Here is an 18,902-nt window from a genome sequence, read left to right on the forward strand (position 1 = left end):
AGAACACCAGGCCTTTCTTCTGAGGTACCTCTGGGTGAGTTGGAACCTCCAACCTTTTGGTTAGCAGCCGTGTGTGTAAATGTTTGCACCGGCAGGGGCTCCATAGAAATTACTAGGTAGTATAAAACAGCAGTTTTACATATTTGAGTTATTGCATCAATTGTGATCACCAAAACAACTAGCTCATAATATTTCAACTACACAAAAAGGCAAAAAAGTGGCTATGTCGCAGTGCTTTCTTTAGAAGCTGTGATATTTGGAAGAGGAAGAACTTACTTCTAAGTGGAGACACTGGGGAAGTGTTTGGAGAGGATATTGCATTAAAACTGGCCATTGAAGAGGAGGCGGTATGAAAGGCTACCCTCCAGGCCAGAAGTATGTGACTTTTTTAAATTGACTTTACTTTTTAGAGCAGTTTTAAGTTTCAGAATACCTGTGCAGAAAGTACAGAAAGTTACTATGAATCCCCTCCCCTCTACACACAGTTTCTCCTATTAGCATCTTGCATTTCTGTGCTACATTTGTTACCTGCGGTAGAGCCAGTATGGATGCAAGTTATTAACTAAAGCCCATAAATATATTAACCATAACCCAAAGCCAGTGCCTATAGGCTTTAGTTAATAACATTGGAAGATATATTCTTAAAAAAATCAAGATGGACCTTATAGAAATGAAAAATACAGTATCTAAGGTGAAAAATACACTGGATATGATTACCAGGAGATTAGCCATGGCAGAAGAAAAAATTAGTGAACTTAATGACATAGCAATCGCAGCTATCCATAATGACACCCAGAGAAAAAGAAATCAGAAGACTCAATATTATTAAGGTATCACTCTGCCCAAAATTGATCCATAGATTTTATCACAAAATGCCCCAGGTTTTATTTGTTGAAACTGGCAAGCTAATTCTAAAATTTACAGGTTTTCAAGACATACGATTAAGCTACAGTAATCAAGACAAAGGTGTATTGGCATGTTGTCGTTAGCTGCCATGGAGTCAGCCCTGGCTCATGGCAGCCCCATGTATACCACAGGATCAGACCATTGTGATCCATAGCGTTTCCTTGGCTATTTTTTCAGAAGTAGATCATCGGGCCTTTCTTCCTGGTCTCTTTCAGTCTGGAAGCTCCACTGAAACCTCTTCAGAATCGTAGCAACACACAAGCTCCACTGACAAATGGGTGGTGACTATGCTTGCGGTACATTGACAGGGAATCAAACTTCGGTCTCTTACGTGGAAGACACATGGATTAATGGAATGGAATAGTTTGAGAAATGGACCGTTCATTTACAGTCAATTGATTTTCAGCAAAGATACCGAGGCAATTCAGTGGGGGAAAGAAGAGTCTTTTCAACAAACGGTGCCGATTTTTATTTTTCAACAGTCAGATGGTCTCTTGACAGATTCGAGTGGCCGTAAACATCTGATTGCAGATGTTAGAAGGTCAGTCGCTGTGTTTGGAGACTGAGATTCTCCAGAAAATCTGACACACTCACTGTGAGCTGCCAGAACTGGTCAATGAGCAACATCTTTGCGATTGAACTTCAGAATTTGACCTTTCCAGAAGTGGGGATTTATCCAAAGAAAACAAAAGAAATTTAGGCAGAATTTGAAAAAGCCACACAAACATAAAAAAGGACTGAACAAAATCTCAGTGTCCAGCGAAAGGAAAGGTAATATAAAATATCAGAATGGTGTAACTCTAAGGCAGTAATATAAAACCACTATGTATAGATAAGAGAGAGTATGAAAATAAAATGAGAAAATGTAGGATATAAACCAGTTCATATATGTCATAAGCATAAATTTAGAATAAAATGTGGGAAAATAAGAAATAAATAGGTGGTGGTGGTAGCATTATAGGTACAATCTTTAGGGTCAATTTGTTTTTTTTAATATGCTTTCAATGGACGATAAACCTGGTCTCCATTCTTGTCTTAATTTACTGGCATATTTCTTCTCTGACTGGAAGTCTGACAACTTCCTTATTAATCCTGCAGGGAAAAAGCTGCCCATCTTAGAATGTAACCAACAACCAAAAACCCATTGCTGTTGAGTGGATTCCAACTCATAAAGACCCCATAGGACAGAGAACTGCTGAGTTTCAACTGTTGACCTTTTGGTTAGCAGCTGGGCTCATAGCCACTGTGCCACCAGGGCTCTAGAACTTAACCAGATGGATTAAATAAGGTAATACTTGCATAGTGTCTCCACACAGCAAGTGGTAAATAAATGTTACTTGGAACTTTCTTGAAGACACAGTCTGCCATTTATCCACCTGCTTCGAGAAAGTACCCAAATCCTTCCACATTCATTTATTAGTTGGAACAAAAAAACTTCCAATTTTTTTTTATACTATGTCGAAAAAGTAGGTTTCCATGCTTGTTTTTTAAAATTGAAGATATTCCTTTGCCCTGGGCATTATCTGCCAGGATATTCAGCACAGAACTTGATCAGAACATTTTGATTTGTCTCATTTCAGTGGAGGAGGTGTCACAAAGCAAGGGTCACCCTTTTTTGAGATGGGTCCTCACCTGGAAAGCTGCCTTCACCCCAGTCTTCACAGATGTCCTCAGAAACAAATGAAGAGCAGAGCAGCAGACCTCTGGAAGGTGAAACTTAATGCAGTCGGCTGACCAGTCTCGCAGAGCACGTTTTGGTGTATCTTCTCTGGGAATTGCTGAGCTGAGGTTTGTAGTGTAGACCCTGCTCTAAGCTGACAAAAAATGATGAAGGTCAGCTCTAGTGGAATGCAACCCTCCCCTCTGCATGCCTCGTTCAGGGAGCTGCTCTGAAACTTTGCGAGCTGACTGTGTGCCTCCTGAGCTTTTCTTTCCAAAATACCAGGCTGCCCTTTGGTCCAACAGCAATAAAATCCAAACCTGTTGCTGTCAAGTCAGTTCCAACATATTTTGACCCTATAGGACAGAGTGAAACTGCCCGTAATCTTTTTGGAAGCAGACTGTCACATCTTTCTCCTGGGGTACAGCTGATGGGTTCAAACCATCGATCTTTCATTTAGAAGCCAAGCGCTTAACCACTGCACCATCAGGGCTCCTCCTTGCCCCAACAGGCCATGTTATTAGTCTACAAACCCAAGCTGTATGAAACCCACAGCCCAAAGAAGGACAGTGATATCATCGAAAAATAAAAAAGGAAATCCATTGCCATTGAGTTAATCCCGACTCACAGATACCCCATGTGACAGAGCAGAACTTCCCCATAGTGTTCCCAAGGCTGTAATCTTTTGTGTGTGTGTGTGTGTGTGTGTGTGCTTTTAAATGAAGTTTGACAGAGCAAATTAGTTTCTCACTAAACAATACACATATTGTCTTGTGGCATTGGTTGCCAACACCACAATGTGGCAACAGTCTCCCCTTCTCAACCGTAGGTTCCCCATTACCAGGTTTATTGTCCCCTCTTGCCTTTTCATCCTTGCCTCTGGGCTAGAGTGCTCATTAAATCTCGTTCTGTTATATAGGCCTGTCAGAGTAGTTGGTGGTGGGCACCATCTAGTTGTGCTGGACTCAGTCTGGTGGAGGCTGTGGGAGTTGTGGTTCATTAGTCCTGTGGCCTTTCTTTCCCTTGTGTCTTTGGTTCTCTTCACTCTCGCATGCTGCAGTTGGGGTGAGACCAGTGGAACGTCTTAGATGGCCACTCACAAGCATTTAAGACCCCCGATGCTACTCACCAAAGTCGGATGTAGAACATTTTCTTTATAAACTATGTCAGTTGAGCTAGGTGTACCCCAAGACGATGGTCCCCAGCCCTCAGCCCAGTAATTTGGTCCGTCAGGGAGTTTGGATGTGTCTATGAAGCTTCTATGACCTTGCCTTGGTCAAGTGGTACTGACTTCCCCAGTATTATGTACTGTCTTATCCTTCACCAAAGTTACCACTTACCTCTTGTCTAGTTAGTGTTTTTCCCTCCCTAGCCCTCCCCTCCCATGTAACCATCAAAGATTGTTTCTTTCTGTGTGTAAACCTTTTCATGAGCTTTTCTAATAGTGGTCTCATATAATATTTGTTCTTTTGTGATTGACTTATTTCACTCAGCATAATGCCCTCCAGATTCATACATGTTGTAAGATGTTTCACAGATTCTTCATTGTTCTTTATTGTTGTATAGCATTCCACTGTGTGTATGTACCATAGTTTGTTTATCCATTCATCTGTTGATTGACACTGAGGTTGCTTTTCTGCTCTTGTGAATAAAGTTGCCAAAGCTGTAATATTTATGAAAGCAGACTGCCATATCTGTCTCCCTCAGAGCAGCTAGTGGTTTCAAAATACCAACTGTTCTCTTAGCAGCTGAGCACTTAACCACTGCCCCACCAGGGCCCCTTACACTCATTACATAGACAATATCCTCCTCTTCCCCTTGCTTGTTCTCAAGTGCCTGCAATAGAAGCAAGATGGTGGGAGAGGTCTGGGTGAGATCTGATTTGGAGAATCTGGTCTTCTTTCTTATATATACACAGAATAGCAAATAGCTTACATGGAGTGACTAATGCTGTTAGGATCCTCCTCCATTAGTGCAAACTGCACCCCATCCCCTGGGCATTCTGAGGTTGCAGTTAAACATTACAACACTGATTCAATCTAGACACTTCTAAGTCTTACTTTTATAGATGAGGAAAGTGAGCCTCAGAGTGACTGAATAAGATTGGATTTTAACCCAAAACCTTTCTACTCCAAAACCCCCACTACCCAGACCAATACTTGCTCTATCCACCTCAGACATGAAAGGATGGCTAGTATAAACAATCCTTTGCATACCAACTCCCGTGAGATATAAAAACAGAGGGAAGTTTGCCACTCTCCAGGACCTGGCCCTTGTCACCCCTGAACTTGCTTATGGGGTTTCTTAATAATTCCATTGCCGGGGGAGTAAGAAAGGTTGTAATCAGAAGTTCAGGGACATGGACAGCTAGTGTCCAGCCATTCAGTTAATGGACCACCACATCAGAATTTGCACATATTTTTCTATGTCCTCTCCAGGAGTCTTGTCCCTCCCGGAACATTGATTTTTAATCTTCTCTCCAGGAGCTTAAGTCTTTATCATCCTATATTACGCTTTCTCCAAGGCCAATGGTTATTGAAGCTATTCTGATACTGTTATGAATTAAAGGCTCTTCTGTACCAACAAAACATGTCTTCGAATCCTAACCCCTATACCTGTGAATGTAATCCCCATTGGGAATAGGGTTTTCTCTGTTATGTAAAAAAGGCCTTTTAAATACAAGGTGTGTTTTAAGCATATCTCATGGATTGAGTTGTGTCCCCCAAAAAGATGCATCTCAATTTGGCTAGGCCATGTTTCCCAGTAATGTGTGTTGTCCATCATTTTGTCATCTGATGTGACTTTCCTATGTGTTGGAAATGCTACCTCTATGATGTTAATGAGGTGGGATAGGCAGGAATTATGTTAATGACACAGGACTCAATCTACAAGATTGAATTGTGTCTTGAGCCAATCTCTTTGGAGATATAAAAGAGAGAAACTAGCAGAGAGAGACCAGGGAACATCATACCACCAAGGAAGCATCACCGGGAACAGAGCTCGTCCTTTGGACTTGAGTTTCCTGTGCAGAGAAGCCCGTAGATGAGGGCAAGATTGAGACAAGGACTTTCCTCAGAGCCAACAGAGAAAGAAAGCCTTCTCCTGGAGCAAGAACCCTGAATTTGGACTTGTAGCCTACTCAACTGTGAGAGAATAAATTTCTCTTTGTTAAAGCCATCCACTTGTGGTATTTCTGCTATAGCAGCCTTAGATAACTGAGACACAAAATGAGCAGATTAGGCACAGAAGCAAGCAAGCACAAATGGGAGAAAGATAAATGCCATGTGGAGATTTTCAAGGAACATCAAGAATAATGCTATGGAAGGTGAGACAAGAATTTTCCCCCAGAGTGGATAAAGAGAGCCATCCCGTAGAGCTGGTCCCCTGAATTCGGACTTGTAGTCTCCTGATGAAGATGAAGAAATTGAAGATTTTTACCAACTTCTGCAGCCTGTAATTGAGCAAGCACGCAATCCAGATGCATTGGTAATCACTGGTGATTTAAATGAGAAAGTTGGAAACAAAGAAGAAGGGTCAGTATTTGGAAAATATCCCCTTGATGATAGAATGATGCTGGAGATCACAACAGAGAATTTTCCAAGATGAGCAATCTATTCATTGGCGATATCCTTTTTCAACAATAAACAGCAACTATACACCTTTTTTTTTTTTTACACAGTGTTATGGTTTGAATTGTGTCCACGCACAATGTGTGTCAACTTGGCTAGATCATGATTCCCGGTATTGTGTGGATGTCCGCCATTTTGTGATCTGATGTGATTATCCTATGTGTTGTAAATCCTAAGCTCTATGACGTTAATGAGGCAGGATTAGAGGCAATCTTGTTAAGGAGGTGGGACTCAAGTAGATAGGAGAGGGAGCCCGTACCATCAAGAAAGAAGAGCCAGGAGTGGAATGTGACTTTTGGACCTGGAGTCCCTGCACTGAGAAGCTCCTAGGTCAGTGGAAAATTGATGGAAAGGACCTTCCCCCAGAGCTGACAGACAGAGAAAGCCTTTCTCTGGAGATGGTGCCCTGATTTCAGACTTCTAGCCTCCTAGAGTGTAAGAGAATAAACTTCCAATTGTTAAAGCCATCCACTTGTGGTATTTCTCTTATAGCAATACTAGGTAACTAAGATAGAATTTGGTACTGGGAGCATGGTGTGCTGCTCTAAAAGATACCTAAATTGTGGAAGCAGTTTTGAAAACTTGAATGGGTAGAGGCTGGAAGAGTTTTAAAATGCCTAGTAGTAAAAGCCTGGATTGCTTTGAAGAGATTGTTTTTGGAATTATGAATATGAAAGACAATTCTGGTGAGGTCACAGAAGAAAGTTAGGAGAGCTGTAGCACCGGAGATGATGCAGACCACAAGGAGTAGAAGCAGAGATATGGCAGCATCAGAACCAGGAGACCAGCGCAAAGATGGACGCATGGAGCAAGAGAGCTGACTGCCTTCTGGCTGAGGCTTACTGGCAGAGCGGGGTGCCTCCAGGCACTTGTCAGTAGAGCTAAAGAGTTTTGGAACACTTGCCTGAGCAGGGCAGAATCTGGGCCAGTGGAAGAGAATCAAGCAGCCAAGGGGCCAAAGGGCCGTAGTCAGGCACCATCTAGTTGTGCTGGACTCAGTCTGGTGGAGAATGTAGTACTTGTGGTTCATCAGTCATTTGGACTAATCTTTCCCTTGTGTCTTTAGTTTTCTTCATTCTTCCTTGCTCCAGATGGGGTGAGACCAGTGGACTATCTTGGATGGCCACTCAGAAACTTGTAAAACCCCAGACACTACTCACCAAAGTAGAATGTAGAACATTCTCCTTATAAAATATGTTATGCCAATTGAGCTGATGTTCCCCGAGACCATGGTCCCGAGAGCCCTCAGCCCAGTACTTGGGTCCCTCAGGGAGTTTCGAATTGTCTATAGAGCTTCCATGACCATGCCTTGGACAAGTTGTGCTGGCTTCCCCAGTATTGTGTGCTGTCTTACCCTTCAGCAAAGTTCCCACTTATCTATCGTCTATTTAGTGTTTTTCCATCCTCACCTGTCCTCTTCCCTCCCTCATAAAGGCCAAAGATGTTTTCTTTTTGTGTGTAAACCTTTCCATTAGTTTTTGTACTACTGGTCTCATACAAAATTTGTCCTTTTGTGATTGGCTTATTTCGCTCAGCATAATGCCCTCCAGATTGATCTGTGTTGTGGAATGCTTCACAGATTCATTATTGTTCTTTATCATTCTGTAGTATTCCACTGTGTGTATGTACTGTAGTTTGTTTATCCATTCATCTGTTGATGGGCATCTAGGTTGTTTCTATCTTTTCGCTATTGTGAACAATGCTGCAATGAACATGGGTGTGCATATGTCTATTCATGCGACAGCTCTTATTTCTCTGGGATATATTCCTAGGATTGGGATTACTGTAGCATATGATATTTCTATTTCTAGCTTTCTAACGAAGTGCCGCATTGTTTTCCAAAACAGTTGTGCTATTTTACATCCCCACCAGCAGTGCATAAGAATTCCACTCCCACCACAGCCTCTCCGATATTTGTTATTTTCTGGTTTTTTGATTCATGACAGTAATGCTGGGATGAGATGGTATCTCATTGTGGTTTTGATCTGCATTTCTCTAACGGCTAGTGATCACAAGCATTTCCTCATGTGTCTGTTAGCCGCTGGAATGCTTCTTTGGTTGTGTGCCTGTTCATTTCCTTTGCCCATTTTTTAACAGGATTATTTGTCTTTTTGTTGTAGAGGTGTTGGATTTTCCTGTAGATTTTAGAGATTAGAACTTGGTTGGATTTGGCATAGCCAAAAATTTTTTCCCAGTCTGTAAGTTCTCTTTTTACTCTTTTGGTGAGCGTGTTTCATTTATACAAGATCCCAGTTATCTAGCTTATCTTCTGGTTGGTGTGTTGTTAGTTATGGTTTATATCCTGTGAATGCCATGTATTAGGGCCTCTAGCGTTGATCCCATTGATTCTTCTATGATATTTATAATTTTTGCTTTTATATTTAGGTCTTTGATCCACTTTGAATTAGTTTTTGTGTATGGTTTGAGGTATGGGTCTTGTTTCATTTTTTTTGTAGGTGGACATCCCGTTTTGTCAGCACCATTTGTTAAAAAGACATTTTTCCCCATTTGGTGGAGTTTGGGCCTTTGTCAAAGATCAGGTGACTATAGGTGGATGGATTTACATCTGGGTTCTCAATTCTGCTCCATTGGTAAAAGTTTCTGTTGTTTTACCAGTACAAGGCTGTTTCGACTACTGTAGCTGTGTACTACATTCTGAGTGTGAGTCCTCCTACTTTCTTCTTCTTCAATAGTGCTTTACTTATCTGGGGCCTCTTCCCTTTCTGTGTACAGTTAATGACTAGTTTTTTCATCATTTTTAAAGAATCTGTTGGAATTTGGATCAGAATTGCATTGTATTTGTAGATTGCTTTGGATAGAATTAACATTTTCACAATTTTGACTCTACCTATCCATGAGCATGGTATTTTTTCCGTTTATGTAGATCTCTTTTGGTTTCTTGCAGTAGTATTTTGTAGTTTTCTTTGTATAGGTCTTTTACATCACTGACTAGATTTATTCCTAAATGTTATGGATTGAATTATGTCCCCCCCAAAAAGTGTGTATCAGTGTGTCTGGGCCATGATTCCCAGTATTGTGTGATTTTCCTATATGTTGTAAGTCCTGCCTGTATGATGTTAATGAGGGAGGATGGGAAGCAGTTGTGTTAGTGAAACAGGACTCAATCTACAAGATTGGATTGTGTCTTGAGGCAATCTCTTGAGATATAAAAGAGAGAAACGAGCAGAGAGACAGGGGGACCTGATACCACCGAGAAAGCAGTGCCAGGAGCAGAGCGTGTCCTTTGCACCAAGGGCCCCTCTGTGGAGAATCTCCTAGTCTGGAGAAAGATTAAAGAGAAGGCCAACAGAGAGAGAAAGCCTTCCTCTGGAGCTGACACCCTGAATTTGGACTTTTAGCCTGTTTTACTTTGAAGAAATAAATTTCTCTTTGTTAAAGCCATCCACTTGTTGTATTTCTGTTATAGCAGCACTAGATGACTAAGACCCTAAGTATTTTATTTTTTTAGGGGTTCTTATAAATGGTATTTTTTCCTTGATTTCCTTGTTGTCATTCCCTTTATAGGTGTATAGGAAGGAATCCAACCAATTTTTGTATGTTTATATCTTGCAACTCTGCTGAATATTTCTATTAGTTCCAGTAGTTTTCTCATAGAGTCTTTTGGATTTTCTATGTATAGTATATATAGGGATGGTTTTACTTCTTCATTACCAATTTGGATGCCCTTTATTTCTTTTTCTGGCCTTATTGCTCTAGGTAGGACTTCCAGCACAATGTTAAGTAGGAGTGGTGATAAAAGGGCATCCTTGACTTCTTTGTGTTCTCAGGGTAATGTTTTCAGCCTCTCTCCATTAAGAATAATGTTGGCTGTTGGTTTTGTATAAAACAAAACCGAAACCCATCGCAACCCTAACTCATCACGACTCTATAGGACAGAGTAGAATTGCCCCATAGGGTTTCCAAGGAACAACTGGTGAATTCAAACTGCTGACCTTTTGGTTAGCATCCATAGCTCTTAACCACTATGCCACCACTGGTTTTGTGAGTGTGTGTGTGTGTATATATATATATATTATTATGCTGATGATTTTCTCTTCCATACTTATTTTATTTGGAGTTTTTATCAGGAATGGGTGTTGGACTTTGTTGAATGTCTTTTCTGCATCTATTGATATGATCATATGATTCTTTTATTTATGTGGTGGGTTACATTGATTGGTTTTCTAATGTTGAACCATCCTTGCACACCTGGTATGAATTCCACTTGGTAGTGATGTATTTTTTTTTATATATGATGCTGATTTCTATTGGCTAGAATTTTGTTGAGAATTTTTGCATCTATATTCTTGAGAGATATTGGTCTGTGATTTTCTTTTTTAGTTTTGGTATCAGGGTTATGCTGGCTTCACAGAATGAATTTGGGAGTATCTCTTCCTTTTCTATGTTTTGAAATAGTTTGAGTAATATTGATGTAAACTCTTCTCTGAAGGTTTGGTAGAATTGTCCAGTGAAGCCATATGGGCCAGAGCTTTTTTTGTTGTTGGGAGTTTTTTTAATTACTTTTTCAATTTCTTCTCTTGTTATGGGTCTGTTCAGATTTTCAACATCAGTTTGTGTTAGTTTGGGTAGGTAGTGTATTTCCAGAAATTTTTCCATTTACTCTAGGTTTTCAAATTTGTTGGAGTATGGTTTTTCATAGTGCTCTGTTATGATCCTTTTTATTTCAGTTGAGTCTGTTGTAATGTCCCCTATTTCATTTCTTATTTGAGTTATTTGCATGCTCTCCTGTTTTGCTTTCGTGAGTTTGGCCAGTGGTTTGTCAATTTTGTTGATCCTTTCAAAGAAACAACTTTTGGTTTTTTTCATTCTTTCTATTGTTTTTCTAGTCTCTATTTCATTGATTTCTGCTCGGATCTTTATTATTTCCTTTCTTCTGGTGGCTGTGGGATCCTTTTGCTGTTCTCTCTTTGTTCAAGTTGTGTAGCCAGTGTTTTGATTTTGTCCCTTTCTTCTTTTTTTGCTGTGTGCATCTATTGCTATAAATTGACCTCTAAGCACTGCCTCTGCTGTGTCCCAAAAGTTTTGGTATGATTGCTTTCATTCTTCTTCGATTTTAGGAATTTTCTGATGCCATGAGATTTATTTCTGTATTTGTTTCTTATGCTATTTCAGTGGCTTTACAGTAATTTTTATTATCTGATACAACTAATCTCTCTCCATTATTCTTTTGCTTAATTTTATTTTCTTACAGATACATGAGCTGTATTGACTTAAACTATTGCAATTGTGTATGGGTTAATTTTGTTTTAACAATTGTGGGAGGTATCAATATTTTTGTGATGCTAAATTTTTTCACCTAGAAACATGGTATTTATCTCTATTTGCTTGTTTCCTGTTATATGCCGTTTGATAAAATTTCATTGTTTTTCTTGTGTAAGTGATATGACTTTCTCATTAAACTTTTTCTTGGTTATTTTATGCTCTTTGTCACTACTTCTAAGAGAATTATTTTTCCATTTTGTTTTCTGAGTATCAAATATCAATACTGTCCTATAAATTTTTTTTTTTATTGTGCTTTAAGTGAAAGTTTACAAATCAAGTCAGTCTCTACTTTCCTATGTATTTTTCTTGGTAAAGTTGTTCTCGTTGTTGCTGGGTTCCATCAAGTCTATTCCAACTCCTAGCAACTCTATGTACAACAGATCAAAACACTTTCCAGTCTTGCACCATCCTTATAATTGTTGTTATGTTTGAGCCCATTATTGTAGTTAATGTGTCAATCCATCTAGTTGAGGGTCTTATGCTTTTTCACTGACCCTTTACTTTACCAAGCACGATGCCCTTCTCCAGGGACTGATCCCTCTTGGTAACATGTCCAAAGTATATAAGACGAAGTCTCACCATCCTCCCTTCTAAGGGTAAAGTAGAGAGTATTTATTGGTAAGTTGGAAGGCCAGCAAAAGCAGGGGTGAATTGACACAATGGCCACAGCAATAGACACAAGCAGACCAAAGATCATGAAGATGGCCATGGCAGGGCAGTGTTTCATTCTGTTACACATAAGCCTTGGAGTAGCATATAACCTTCTCTTATAATTCTTTTATTCCCTTCTCTACCTCCTTTCTCATCCTAAGTACTTATTTTGCTTTCCCTTACCTGGGGTTTATCTTTCCATTGGCTATTTTAAGAGGAGCTTTTTGCACACCATTTTTTGTTCTCCATTTCACCATTTTTAACTTTCATTTTTATTCCTTATTCCTTTTGTTTTCTTTTGGTCATTTTGACACTCTTTTTATAATTTCTTAAATACCTAGGCTATTTTCAGTAACTCTGATAATCAGGCCCCTTAAAGCCTCTACTATTTTGAATTCATTAAGGTTTTGTTTTGGAACATGTTGGGGAATCTGTATTTATAGAAAAGCCTCCTCAAATTTAGGAACATTTCTTTAAAATTAGTCACACTGTTTTATGTCGATATCTGAAATTTTCACTCTTTAACAGTATGATTTCCCACATAATACGCACACTGTGAAAACTTTCAACTCTCACATTTTTTGTTGATATTTTCTCTCAGAAACAGATAAGCATCCTATCTTGCCATCTCATTTTCCCCTGGAATTTTTGGCTTGCCATGATAGGATTTGAAGTCTCTTTCTTCCAAGTCTATGAGAACAATGCTACATCAAATTGCTCAGATTGTTACCCAAAATTCCATTTGCTTTATTCTGTTTTGTAGGTTTCTGGCTTTGAATAAAGATTACTATTCTATTAAGCTGATATTCTCTTGTTTTGGGCAAAGGCAATGTCTCATTCATGTTTCTGTCCACTAGAGTGTCTTGTCCAAGTAAGCACTGTTCAATTTCAATAAAAAATGTTGAAGAAGAAGTTTAAGGGAATGACCTGACTCTCCACCATCCTATTCAGGGGATGACTCATGACAAGGAGTTATACATAAACACACACTGCATATTCTCCAAAGAGCCTCAAAAATTACATGACATTCTGGAAAACTGTGGGGTCATCACCTGGAAACAAATCCTCCAATTCCAAGGTAACAAGAGAAAGGCAATGAGCAACAACAATGGTTCTCAAAGTGAGTCTCCAACCATGGTCATTAACATCACTTGAGAGCTTGTTAGAAATGCAGATTCTCAGGCCTACCGAATCAGAAATTCTCTGGGTGAGGGGGATGCGGAGGACAGCAACAATCTGTGTTGTAGCAAGGGCTTCAGTTGATTCCGATGTAAACCCACGTTTGAGAACCATGAAGCAACTGCACTGATTTATTAATCCCTTGGGAACAGCAGAAGCAGGGAACTTGAATCACTGACAGTCTAGCTTTCTGACTTCTCTTTCCAGGTTGTCAAGACAGGTTGGGTGTGGGGATAAGAAGAGCTGCGTTGTTCAAGTCTGTGAAGGTGGAATATATGGACAGACTCCTCCTTGTAAAGAAGATATCCTGAAGCTCCATGTCTCCAACAACAGCAAGCCTGAAAGCTGGGGTGAGACAGGCCACCCAGATAATAAGTATGGGAGGTACAAAAAGTATGTGTTAAACTACCCTGTGGCTTTTCTTTAATAATATTTCTTATACAATTTTGTAATTCACTTACATCGATTTTGCTCATGAGGAATGGATGAATTCATTCATTGGAATGAATAAAATATTCTCCGATGTTGTCAATAATCAAAATGAGCAACCGCAATGGCCAGCATCGAACCAAGGAGATGAGTGCCTATGAGCTCTAGAATGGAATGGTATCCGGAAATGACAAGAGTGGGAATCAATGTTTGTTTGTTTTTCACAGTGAGGATCCCAATTTTAAGTTTTCCCAAATGGACATCTCTTATTCTGGCCTGGTGAATGACTACTAGAAACTGGGTCAGAATGAGAAGAGCCTATGCTACATCTAGCCTTACATACAGAGCCATCCAGCGTACTGTATGCTGGGCCCGGAAAGGAGCCAGGTCACCTGGGCCAAGTGCACCCTACTGGTGAAATGGGGGTGACCTACACCATGGATGAGTATCGAAGAAGGAGAATCACGAAGCAGCTGCTGGCACATTACCTACAATTTCTGCGCCAGGAGAATAGTCCATTTTATATCTCTGTGGTGAAAGAGAATGAAGTATCCCTAAGCCCCATTACACAGTCTGGTTTCTTTGTGGTCTCATGTGGATGGCACCAGGAGACCCGCCACCCACAGAAATCCAGTCTTGCTGGTTGAAACAATAAAGTCGTTTCACTGTCTAGGGCAAGTCCCTATTAACATAGAAGCAGACTTTGCAAAACACCTTTCATTCACAAATGCTTATTAGACATTTATGATGTACCAAGAACTGTGCTAACATGGAGATATGGTGTTAAAAGAGACACAGCTGTGATTCTGAGTTGCTTACAATCTAGGGGAGGCTACTGCAGTCTTTCAATATTGATGATTAAGTGCTGTTGGCAAGGGAAGGGTTAACTGTGAAGTCAGGAGTGGTTCTTACCTCTAGCACTCAGAACTCTTTACGAAACTTGATTGATAGAATCAGCTATATGGAAGATAAATGAGTGTTTAATATAAAGAATTTTGTCAGTAAACTATCCCTGGTCTGACAGTATTGTTTATTGCAAATACATTGGTATTTATGGACTCGCGAGACACAACTACAGTAAAGAATGGAAGTCAGTCATGTAGCTTGTGACTAAAAAAAAAGATATAAAAGGTGAAACACCAGAACAAATGGCTTCCTTAGGCAAAGGGTTTCTAGGTGGCACAAATGGTTTGCGCTCCACTACTAATCTAAAGGATGGTGGTTCAAACTCACCCAGCAGTACTGTGGAAGAAAAGACTAGCAGTCTGCTCCATAAAGATTAATCCGTTACTGTTGAGTTGATTCTGAGTCATGGCAAGCCCATGTGTCACAGAGTAGAACAGCTCCGTTGGGTTTTCTTGGCTGTAGTCTTTACAGGAGCAGATCGCTGGGTCTTTCTTCCATAGGGCCACCGGGTGGGTTCAAACCACCAACCTTTAGGCTAGCAGCCGATCTCAAACCACATGCAACAGCCAAGAAAACTCTATGGAACAGTTCTACTCTGTAACACATGGGGTCACCATGAGTCAGAAGCAATTAAGTGACAATAGGTTTTTTTCATTTCCCCTAGGGAAATGTGTTCCATACACATAATAAGCTTTCATCACTGCAAAGCAGAAAAGGGAATCCAGAGACTCAAGTGTGTTGGGCCCAGGGCCGCTCAGTTGTAAATGTGTATATGCCATGGTTTCCTTCTCATACCCTTTGCTAATCATTAGTGAAGCTTTGTGCTGCATAAGGTGTTTTCTGAGTCTGACTGTTAGCTCATCTCTTTGTTACGGTGCCTCTGCTGTCTTAAGGGTAAGATCAGTTATCAGTTATTAAGACTAGTTATTAGGGGTCTTGGAAGAAATAACTAAGGCGAGGACTAAAGAGTGGGTAGAAGTGAGCCTGACAAAGAAGTAATGGGAAAGCATTCTAGATGAAGGAATGGACACGTGCTAGGCACTATTATAAGCACTTTATAGTTAAAAACTTGTATTAGTAATTGAGAACCCCTGGTCTTTTAAAAACACACTTTAGGAACCACACAGATATAATAATGGCCCCTTTGGACTCTATTCTGTCTTCCTGCCTCAGGGACTTGGATTACTATGGCTTTTGCAGCTATTGAAAAAGATTTGGGAATTTTCATTCTTTCTGAATGCCTAGATGTGGATGAAAAACAAGTTTTTTTAAGTGTCTAAAACAAGAAATCTTAACAGAATTGGTTTTGGGGGCAAAGTCTACTGGTGAGTTCATCTTTTCCCACCTCCATCTCTTCATAAAATATCAACCTCCACAAAATTTAACATTTCTATTTGGTATGATTTTAATGTCTGTGAATCCACCAAATACAAATCGTGTAAGTTAATGAGTCTTTTCAGAAATTCCAGTTTATCTTAGAAAGTTGTGATTTATCTGTCACTCACACCTTAGTGTGAATCAATTCAATCGGATTGCTAGCCTCCTAACACCTGGCTGATTGTTATCTTGACTGAATGAAATCATGGTCTGAGAAAGGGAGAAAACACATCATTTTGGATTTTGGAGGATGAATAAGTCTTAGGTAAAAAAATAAAATAAAACCAGCAGTTTAGGTTTGTATGAAAACTACCATAATCTGGTGCTCAAAATGCAGAAATAATACAGAAGGTGAAAGGAGAAAAAGCAAATAAAATTTGCTTATTTCAAAATGGTTCTTCAGGCAGATCCTGTATCTAGAAAAGAATGTTCACCCAAGGTTTGGCACAGACCACCTTAGCATAGCTCAGCTGGCAGCTTTGCCTTCTCTGATCATCCCTTAGTGCATGACAAACTCCTCTATCTAACCCTGCATGACTCCATTAAGACAGTGATTTTCAAACCTGGCCATGCGTCTGGATTAAAGAAACAACAAGACTACATGAGAAACAGGAAAGAGATTTTAAGAAGATGACAAAAGTGAGTCCAAAATTACCAATAATCAGAATAAAAGAGAATGGATTAATTTTTCTATTAAAATATCTGTCTGTCCTATTGAAATAAAAACAAAGTCCAAGAAGCACTTCTAAAACAAACACGGAAAGGTTAAAAAGGATGTTAAAAGATGTACTAGGCAAATGCCAAACTGAAAGCAAGCTAATGACATCAGTATCAGGCATGCCTTAGTTATCTAGTGCTGCTATAATGGAAATACCACAAGTGGATGGCTTTAAAAAACAGAAATTTATTCTCTTACAGTCTAAAAAGCTAGAAATCCGAATTCAGGGTGCCACCTCCATGGGAAGGCTGTCTGTCTTTGTTGGCTCTAGGGGAAGGTTTTTGCCATTAATTTTCCCCTGGTCTAGGAGTGTCTCAGTGCAGGGACCCTAGGTCCAAAGTATGTGCTCTTCTCCTGGCGCTCCTTTCTTGATGGTATGAAGTCCCTATGTCTCTCTGCTTACTTCTTTCCTTTATATCTCAAAAGACGTTGACTCAAGACACAACTTAATCTTGTAGATTGAGTCCTACTTCATAAACATACCTGCCTCTACTCCTGCCTCATTAAAATCATAGAGGTAGGATTTACAACACATAGAGAAATCATATCAGATCACAAAATGGTGGACAATCACACAATACTGGGAATCAAGGCGTAGCCAAGTTGACACACATTTTGGGGGTATACAGTTCAATCCATGACAAGGCAGAATAGAATTTAAGGTGAACAGCATCTGATAACTACAGAATACAGGTCATGATCCTTCCTGAAAACATGATACAATAAGACAACTAAAAAACATTATATATACAGCAAAAATTGACAGACATATAAAAAGATATTGGCATATCTACGATCATAGTGGAAGAATTCAATACACTTCCCTCAGAAAGCAAAAGATCAAGTAGATTAAAAAAATAAATAAAGATAATTGAGATTTACACAGCACCATCGTAACTTCCCCATGTGTGTGTCCGTTTGTCATACTGTGGTAGCTTGCACGTTGCCATGTTGCCGGAAGCTATGCCACCAGTATTCAAATACCAGCAGGGTCAACCACGGTGGACAGGTTTCAGCTGAGCTTCCAGATTAAGACAGGCTAGGAAAAAGGAACGAGCTGTCTACTTCTGAAAAAAATTAGCCAGTGAAAACCTTATGAATAGTAGGGGAACATTGTCTGGTTAAAATGCTTGCAGATGAGACCCTCAGGTTGGAAGACACTCAAAAGACACTGGGGAAGAGCTGCCTCCTCAAAGTAGAGTCAACCTCAATTACGTGGATGGGGTCAAGCTCTCTGAACCTTCGTTTGCTGATGCGGTACAACTCAAAATGAGAAGAAATAGCTGCAAACACCCATTAGTAATCAGAACCTAGAATGTATGAAGTAGAAATCTAGGAAAATTGGAAATCATCAAAAAGAAATGGAATGCATAAACATCAATATCCTAGGCAGTAGTGAGCTGAAATGGACTGGTACTGGCCATTTTGAATTGGACAGTCATATGATCTACTATGCCGGGAATGACAAATTGAAGAGGAAAGACATTGCATTCGTCATCAAAAAGAACATTTCAAGATTTTTCCTGAAGTACTACACTGTCAGTTATAGGAAAATATCCATATGCCTAAAAGCACAATCAGTTAACACGACTGATATTCAAACTTATGCACCAACCACTAAGGCCAAAGATGAAGAAATTGAAGATTTTTACCAACTTCTGAAGTCTGAAATTCATCATACATGCAATCAAGATGCACTGATAGTTACTAGCGATTGGAATGCAAAAGTTGGAAACAAAGAAGATGAATCAGCAGTTGGAAACAAAGAAGATGAATCAGCAGTTGGAAAATATGGTCTTGGTGATAGAAACGATGCTAGAGAGTGCATGATCGAATTTTGCAGGACCAATGACTACTTCATTACAAATACCTTTTTCAACAATATAAAAGGAGACTGTACAAGTGGACCTTGCCAGAAGGAATACATGGGAATCAAATTGACTACATCTGTGGAAAAAGACAGTGGAAAAGTTCAATATCATCAGTCAAAACAAGGCCAGGGGCCAACAGCAGAGCAGATCATCAATTGCTCATATGAAAGTTCACGGTGAAGCTGAAGAAAATTAGAACAAGTCCATGAGAGCCAAAGTATGACCTTGAATATATCCCACCTGAATTTAGAGACTATCTCAAGAATAGATTTGATGCATTGAACAAGAATGAT

At 39.7% G+C, this 18,902-nt stretch overlaps 1 pseudogene; it reads left to right on the plus strand.

Moving 5' to 3' along the window:
* The first annotated feature begins 10,701 nt into the window (after positions 1–10,701).
* On the plus strand, positions 10,702–14,491 carry LOC135231637 (glycine N-acyltransferase-like protein 1; annotated as a pseudogene).
* The last annotated feature ends 4,411 nt before the right edge of the window (positions 14,492–18,902 follow it).

Source organism: Loxodonta africana, chromosome 7, assembly GCF_030014295.1.
Source record: "Loxodonta africana isolate mLoxAfr1 chromosome 7, mLoxAfr1.hap2, whole genome shotgun sequence".
Lineage (NCBI taxonomy): Eukaryota > Metazoa > Chordata > Mammalia > Proboscidea > Elephantidae > Loxodonta > Loxodonta africana.